Source organism: Lactuca saligna, chromosome 9 (genome assembly GCF_052625555.1).
Source record: "Lactuca saligna cultivar CGN05327 chromosome 9, ASM5262555v1, whole genome shotgun sequence".
In the NCBI taxonomy this organism is placed as follows: Eukaryota; Viridiplantae; Streptophyta; class Magnoliopsida; order Asterales; family Asteraceae; genus Lactuca; species Lactuca saligna.
The window spans coordinates 29,883,907-29,890,369 of record NC_136425.1 but is presented as its reverse complement, the minus strand read 5'-3'; positions in this window follow the sequence as shown (position 1 = coordinate 29,890,369).

Below are 6,463 nucleotides of genomic sequence, written 5' to 3'. Positions count from 1 at the left end.
CGGTTTCAAATAGAAAATTGTCAACATTGAACAAAATTGGAAAAAATGATGTTCGATTTGGAACAAAAAAACATAGTGTCAAAGTTGAAAGAAAAAATTAAACTTAGTGTCAAAATCGAAAAAAATGAAAACTTAGTGTTTTTTGTGAGAAAAAATTCAAATTTGACACGTCAGCATATCATGTCAGCATGACTCGTCATCAAAACTGACACGTCATTATACTACATCAGCATGCAACCTAGTTAACCGGTCAAGTGGTCAAAATTGTAACAAATTGAAAACATAGTGTCAAAATTGACACAAAAAAAAACACGGTGTCAAAATCGAATTTCTGTGTAAAAAAAGTGTTTTTTTGTACTATTTACCCAATTTCTTTTTCATATTCTTAAAGTCTATTTGAACAATTCGTATTGAACATGAAATTTTCGATGATATTGTTGTGATCAATCTTTGGAAGTAGCGTTTGTATGTTTGTTGAATGCAAATCTTTGGAGTTATGCGATAAACTGTTAACGAACGGATGAACACTGGTCAAACATAAAAGTCAAAATTGGAATCTGAGAACGATGCTCTCATCTATGAATGTAATCGAAAAGTTATCAGGTTTGCTCAAATAAATGACAAACAACGTTGAGGCTTAAATTGGCTTCTAGGAGATTTAATTGAATTGTCTCACAATTTGGTGCTTCTTATACTCTTGGTTCGCAATGTAATGGGTTTTGCAATAGGGACTTAAGTTAATCGGAACCAATAAAATTGGATTCGCAATCAGAAGTGTAATGATCGGAATGAATGAATTTGAAATCGAAACTTAATTGGAATGGACGAACTGTTGGTCAAAGTATGTAAAGTAAAAATTGACTAAGTTTCAGGGTGGACACGGGACGAACGACCAACCTGCGAACGATTGAAGCTTTTTTATCCGGGCTCGCTTTCCATTTTCCACGAACTTTCTTTGGCCGTGATTCGCGATGGGACTGTGGCGAACCTGTGAATTGGGTTGAACTTTCTTTGAATCTCAATGTGTTTTCCACGAAAAACGAACCTGTGACGAACGTTCTCTTTTGGATGTGTATTGTGAACGAATGAATTGCGAATCAAAATTCAATCAGGGGGAACAAGGGCGAATATCATACATGCGAACATTCGCATTGGGTCTGGGGTCGATTAGGAGCGAAAGGACAAGGAATCTCGGATTGTGATTCTAGGTTCGCACTCACTCCCCATACGAACCTCAAAATAGGTTATGTTCGCAGTTGGGACTTAGCTCGGATTCGCATTCTCGGAACGAAAGTGTAATTCGTGGGTGTTGATAATTTGGATTTAGGATTTCATATCCGAACATCCGTTTGAAGTTGGCATTCCAGTCGGCGTTTGTTCATTTAATCAGTCGTTGTGTTCTTTTTTATTAAGGATAGAATCTTATATTTCATTTCTAGTCCATGCAACTTTAGCGCATTGATACTTTTGGTCCCTATTGTTTTCACAGTTTGACGATTATGGATCAGTTCTAGAAATTGTTATAATTAAAAGGGAAACGGATACAAAGTTACATTTTTAGTCCCAGAGTTTCAGCAAAGTGACAATTTCAGCCCATTTTTTGAAAAGTTTACAAATTTGAGGGCTGGTGAACAAATTTGGATTTTTTAACGCACATATTTTTTTTCGTGAACAGAAAATTAAGGATTCCATCAAGTCTTGGCGGTTCGGAAAGTCGTTTTTCGTGATAACATCAAATTTTTTCGACTATTTCGGATTTTATACTTCATCGTTTATATCATTTTGTTGCGGGGGAGCATAGTAATTTTTTTTTTATCAATTCAAGATCATTCTCACGACCATTTGAAGGCTTTATAATCACATTTTTTATTATAAACCGGGGGAGAATTTGGTATGACCATTCGAAATTGGATTTATGACTTTTCAAATTTGAAGATTTTTTATAAAGTTTGTGGTAGAATTATGAAGATAGCTTTTACAGTAGCAGTTCTTCATCGAGCTCTTCTAAAGCTATTACACAGAAGTATCCTTTACACTAGCAGTTCTTCATCGAGCTCTTCTAAGGACTTGTTATATCTTCGACTTCTAGTATTCTCTCGATCAAGTGGCGTTATGAATTTTAAAATTTGGGTTGTTAATTACATTATAATTTTTGGTGGCTTATATCATTAGCTTATTTGAAGATCATTGTGACTTGGAGGGGGAGTTCTTCAAAGACAAGAAGTGATTCGGTTTCTTAATTCTGAAATGGATTTTTATGGCGGGTTTGGCTTTCTTGAAGATCTTTGGGATTACATTAGAAAATGAAGTTTAAATATATTACTTTAGTGCTTAGTTCATATATCCTAGAACCCGTTTTTGAAGACTATTGAAGAATCAAGATTCGTGGATTGCTTCAAATATTCCTCGTTGCAAGATCATTTCTTATTTGCTAGATGCTTGTTTTGGAAGTTGAAGCATTGTCATCCATTCCATTCTTTGAGGGGGAGATTGTAGGGTTTCAAAGTACTCCATGGATTATGGCAATGGGTTGCCTTGATGAAGTGTAGGTTAAAAGCCCAAGTTCTTTTCCCTATAAATAGTCATGTATTATTCATAATTAGGGTTAAGAGTGAGACAAAATGTAGCCGCAACGTTGTGAGGTTTCTTACGTAGAGCTAGATTATTTAGTCTATTCTGAAAGTGTAATTTATTCCTCATGTTATGAATAAATCGAGTGATCATTCGACATATCTTCATATTTTTGTTTGTTCTTATTTTCCGCATCTTGTTCATCAAATCATAATTAGGGTTTTATTCCTAACAACATGGAAGGAAATTGACCCAAACTTGCACTAGAGATCCAAAATCACCAAAAGAACATAGATTTGAAACATATAACCTAAAAGGGACCCCAAGGATCCATAAAGTTGTCAATTTTATGGAACATTGCCGCTCAAAACTTCACAAACATGGAGAAAAGGGACAAAAGGGCCTAGATCTAGAAGTATTAACCATAAAGATTGAATCTTGATGACTTACAAAGGTCCAGAATGTGAGCAAGGTTGAGGAGAGGAGATTGGCTTGCAAGATCTTGACACCAAGACTTCTTCTTCCTTTAACACCAAAATACCACCAACAACACTCAAAAGATCAAAATAAGGTTATGGTTTATGAGGGGGTTGAAAGGGATGTGATCGAGGATGAGGGTGTGAAAACCCTGGAAATCTAGAGTTTTACATGTATGAGCTATCACGTTGGGACATATACCTTGTCACGTCGTGACCTTCTTTAAAATGTGAATTTCCTTCCGGTCTTCATCATGTCGCGACACAACCTAGGTCACGTCTTGACAAGTCAAAATCCAATTTGGGGCTTGAAAGTTCAAAATAACAAGTAAGGAAAAAAATACCTAGAACAGGGTGTTACACTATATGTCATGCCATTATATAGCTTCATTAAACCTCCCATAGGCTACATGCATGATAGTATCGTTTTCTCTCCTCCCTCACTCTATATTTTTCTCGCTTGCAACGATGAAATTTCCCAATTTCAATCTTTATTTTGTTTTTTTCCTACTGTTCCTCTCTTTCTTCATAAATTAATCTTGAAGCATCATCCATGTCACTTTGCAATTTTATACATAGGCACATTTTACACATCTTGTATAATATTAAAGCCCAAACATATGTTTTATTTTTGTCCAATTAAGGTAAATTCTTTCAAATCTTAATAAAATGCATCCCTTGTTCTCAACATATTTTTTCTTTTTAAATGATGAACATAACTTTGGGTGTAACTACTCTTTTTGGCATGATCCATTAATGTGTAATTGTTCGATGGTGAAAGAGGTATGTATGTTTCTGATACATCCTATGTGATGTGTAATGGTGAAAAGAGGTATCCATGATTTTGATACATCCTGTGTGATGTGTAATGGTGATGTAGATGAGGTCAACCATATCCTTATGAAGTGCCAATTTGCGCATGAGGCTTTAAGTTGGATTCTCAATTGGTGTAGTATATTATCGCAACATTTTGATTCGGTGGTCAATTTTGTTAACTACACGGCAATGTGGGGTCAATTTCCTAAAAAGAAAAAAAAATCTTCTTTCCATTTTCTATTGTTATCTGATGCACATGGAAAGTGAGGAATGCAAAAAGGTTCAACAAGTTACAAACTTCTTCTCATAGAATAACAGATAATGTTGTCATATTGGTGTTTGATTGGGTTAAGCATAAGGGTAGTTTTGATAATTGTAATTGGGTGGAGTGATGCTATTACCCTTTCAAGATTTTGTAATTTTTCTTTTTGTACCCTGCCTTTCTCTTTTTGGCAGTGGTTTTTTCTATTATATCTCCGCAAAAAAATCAACCCACACACACACACAAACACACACACACACACACACACACACACACACATATATATATATATAGGAGGGTTTAATTGAGAAAAAAATTGAGAACGAGGGAATGAATCTGGACTATTTATTTCAAATATGTTGCTTAAGTGCTCCATCGTACCGGGCCGATGGAATAGATCATATTTATATATTAATACATATATGAATATGTATATTTATATATGAACACATATGCATAAATGTAGTCATATATGAATACGCATATTTATATATGAATGAGTATAGTGGAAGTGATTATTCATATATGAATATGATGGTGGTGGAGGTGGCAGTTATTGTTGGTGTCTGTGGTTGTTGGTGAAGTTGGTGGTGGTGGTTTGTGATGGAAGGGTGATGGTGTATTCATATATGAATACACTTATACTGATATTCACATATGAATATTACTCATCTTTCGTCTGCCCGGTATGTCAAAGTATTTTACGGAAAAAATAAATGACTGGCTAAGAATGATTTATTATAGTTTGTTTTATTTACTTCTTTTTATAGTTTATTTTAGTTTATTTCATCCATAATCTAGTTACTTTCCATGCATATTTTCCCTTTTGTTATTTTATGACTATTTCGGGTACTTTCTAGTTTTGTGAGCTTTATTGCAGATTTCATGGTGATTAGTGGAGCGGGAATGTTCGGGACGTATGGAAAGCGATGGAAATTGGTGGACGTCGAGAATTATAGGCTTGGTGATAATGGAGATGATGCATGGAGCGAGATTGATGATTATTTGAAAGCTTTGAGAGAAATAAACTTTAAATTTGCAAGATGCGGGAGAATATTCAAGCGCGCGTGGATTATTAATCGGACGAGTTCACGAGCTTTGGAGGATTTGGAGAAGTCATATTGGGCTGAAATTGAAGAAAACTTGAAGACAAATGGGCTAGGAGCTGATTGGACTCGAACTGGGCCAAGTGGGCTAAGCTATGGAGGCCCAAACCTCAAAGATGCTACATCCAGGGGCCACCCGCTCAACAGCACGTAGGTCACGTAACCCCCTGCAGGGGCAATTCCAGAAATTCTTGTTTTGAGCTATATGAGGAAGGTTGGTGCCTATCTTTTGAAGACTCTTAGACATTTAATTTTTGAAGATTCTCTCTGGAGTTTTGAATACTTTTGAAGGCTAAGAACACCTCAAGAACATCATCTTTTTACCTCTTGATTCTTGCTTAATGTTTGGTACAATCTTCTTTAACTTTGTTTCTTTGGGTTTAGCCATGCTTGGCTAAACTAATCTAGGTTGACTTTTGGTTAATCCTTTGAACTTTTGTTGAATGTTGAAGAATCCATGAACATGTTCTTAAATCTTTATTAGAATTTTTTGTGTTTTAACATCTTATCACTACTTGTATGTTTTAGTTCATGAGTTTAAATGTGTTTGTGGAGATTAGTTGGCTAATTTCTTGATTAAGTAAAGGATCCTCAAATTAGCAAGCAACAAATGATTTTTGTGTTGTTTTTGCTTCACACAATCATAAAAACATTTCCTCCAACATGGTGGTAAAAGCATTTGACCCCTCTTGGATTTGGTGACTTTTTGGTTCTTAATGCTAGTTGACTTAACTTTCACTAATTACATGCTTAATGGAAATTGTGACTTTAACTAAGAAAATTGTTATGAGCTTCTCTAACCATTTTAACAACTAAGAAAAGTCTAGGTAATCTCAAGCTTCTTGGATTACTATATCCAATTTAAGGATTTAAATCAAGTATTGCACCATTGGATTCTAATGATATGTTCTTCAAAAAGTCAAAGTGAGGAAACCTTATGTCAACCATCATTCTCTTATTGATTTTACATCAAACTCTTATTTTTGTTGAAATTGTTTATTTAAATCTTAGTTTAATTCTAGTTTATTTCAAGTATTTCAAAAGACCAATCCCCCCATTTTTAATTTATTGTAATTTTACAAGTATTTTTACAAAGAGATTTTTCATAGAGTTATAAAATTGAACCAATCTCCGTGGATTCGATTTCTTTACCACTATACACTATTTTAGTGTGTAATATTTAGGGTTATTAATTTTGTTGGCCTCGACAACCACTAATTTCCCTATTCTCA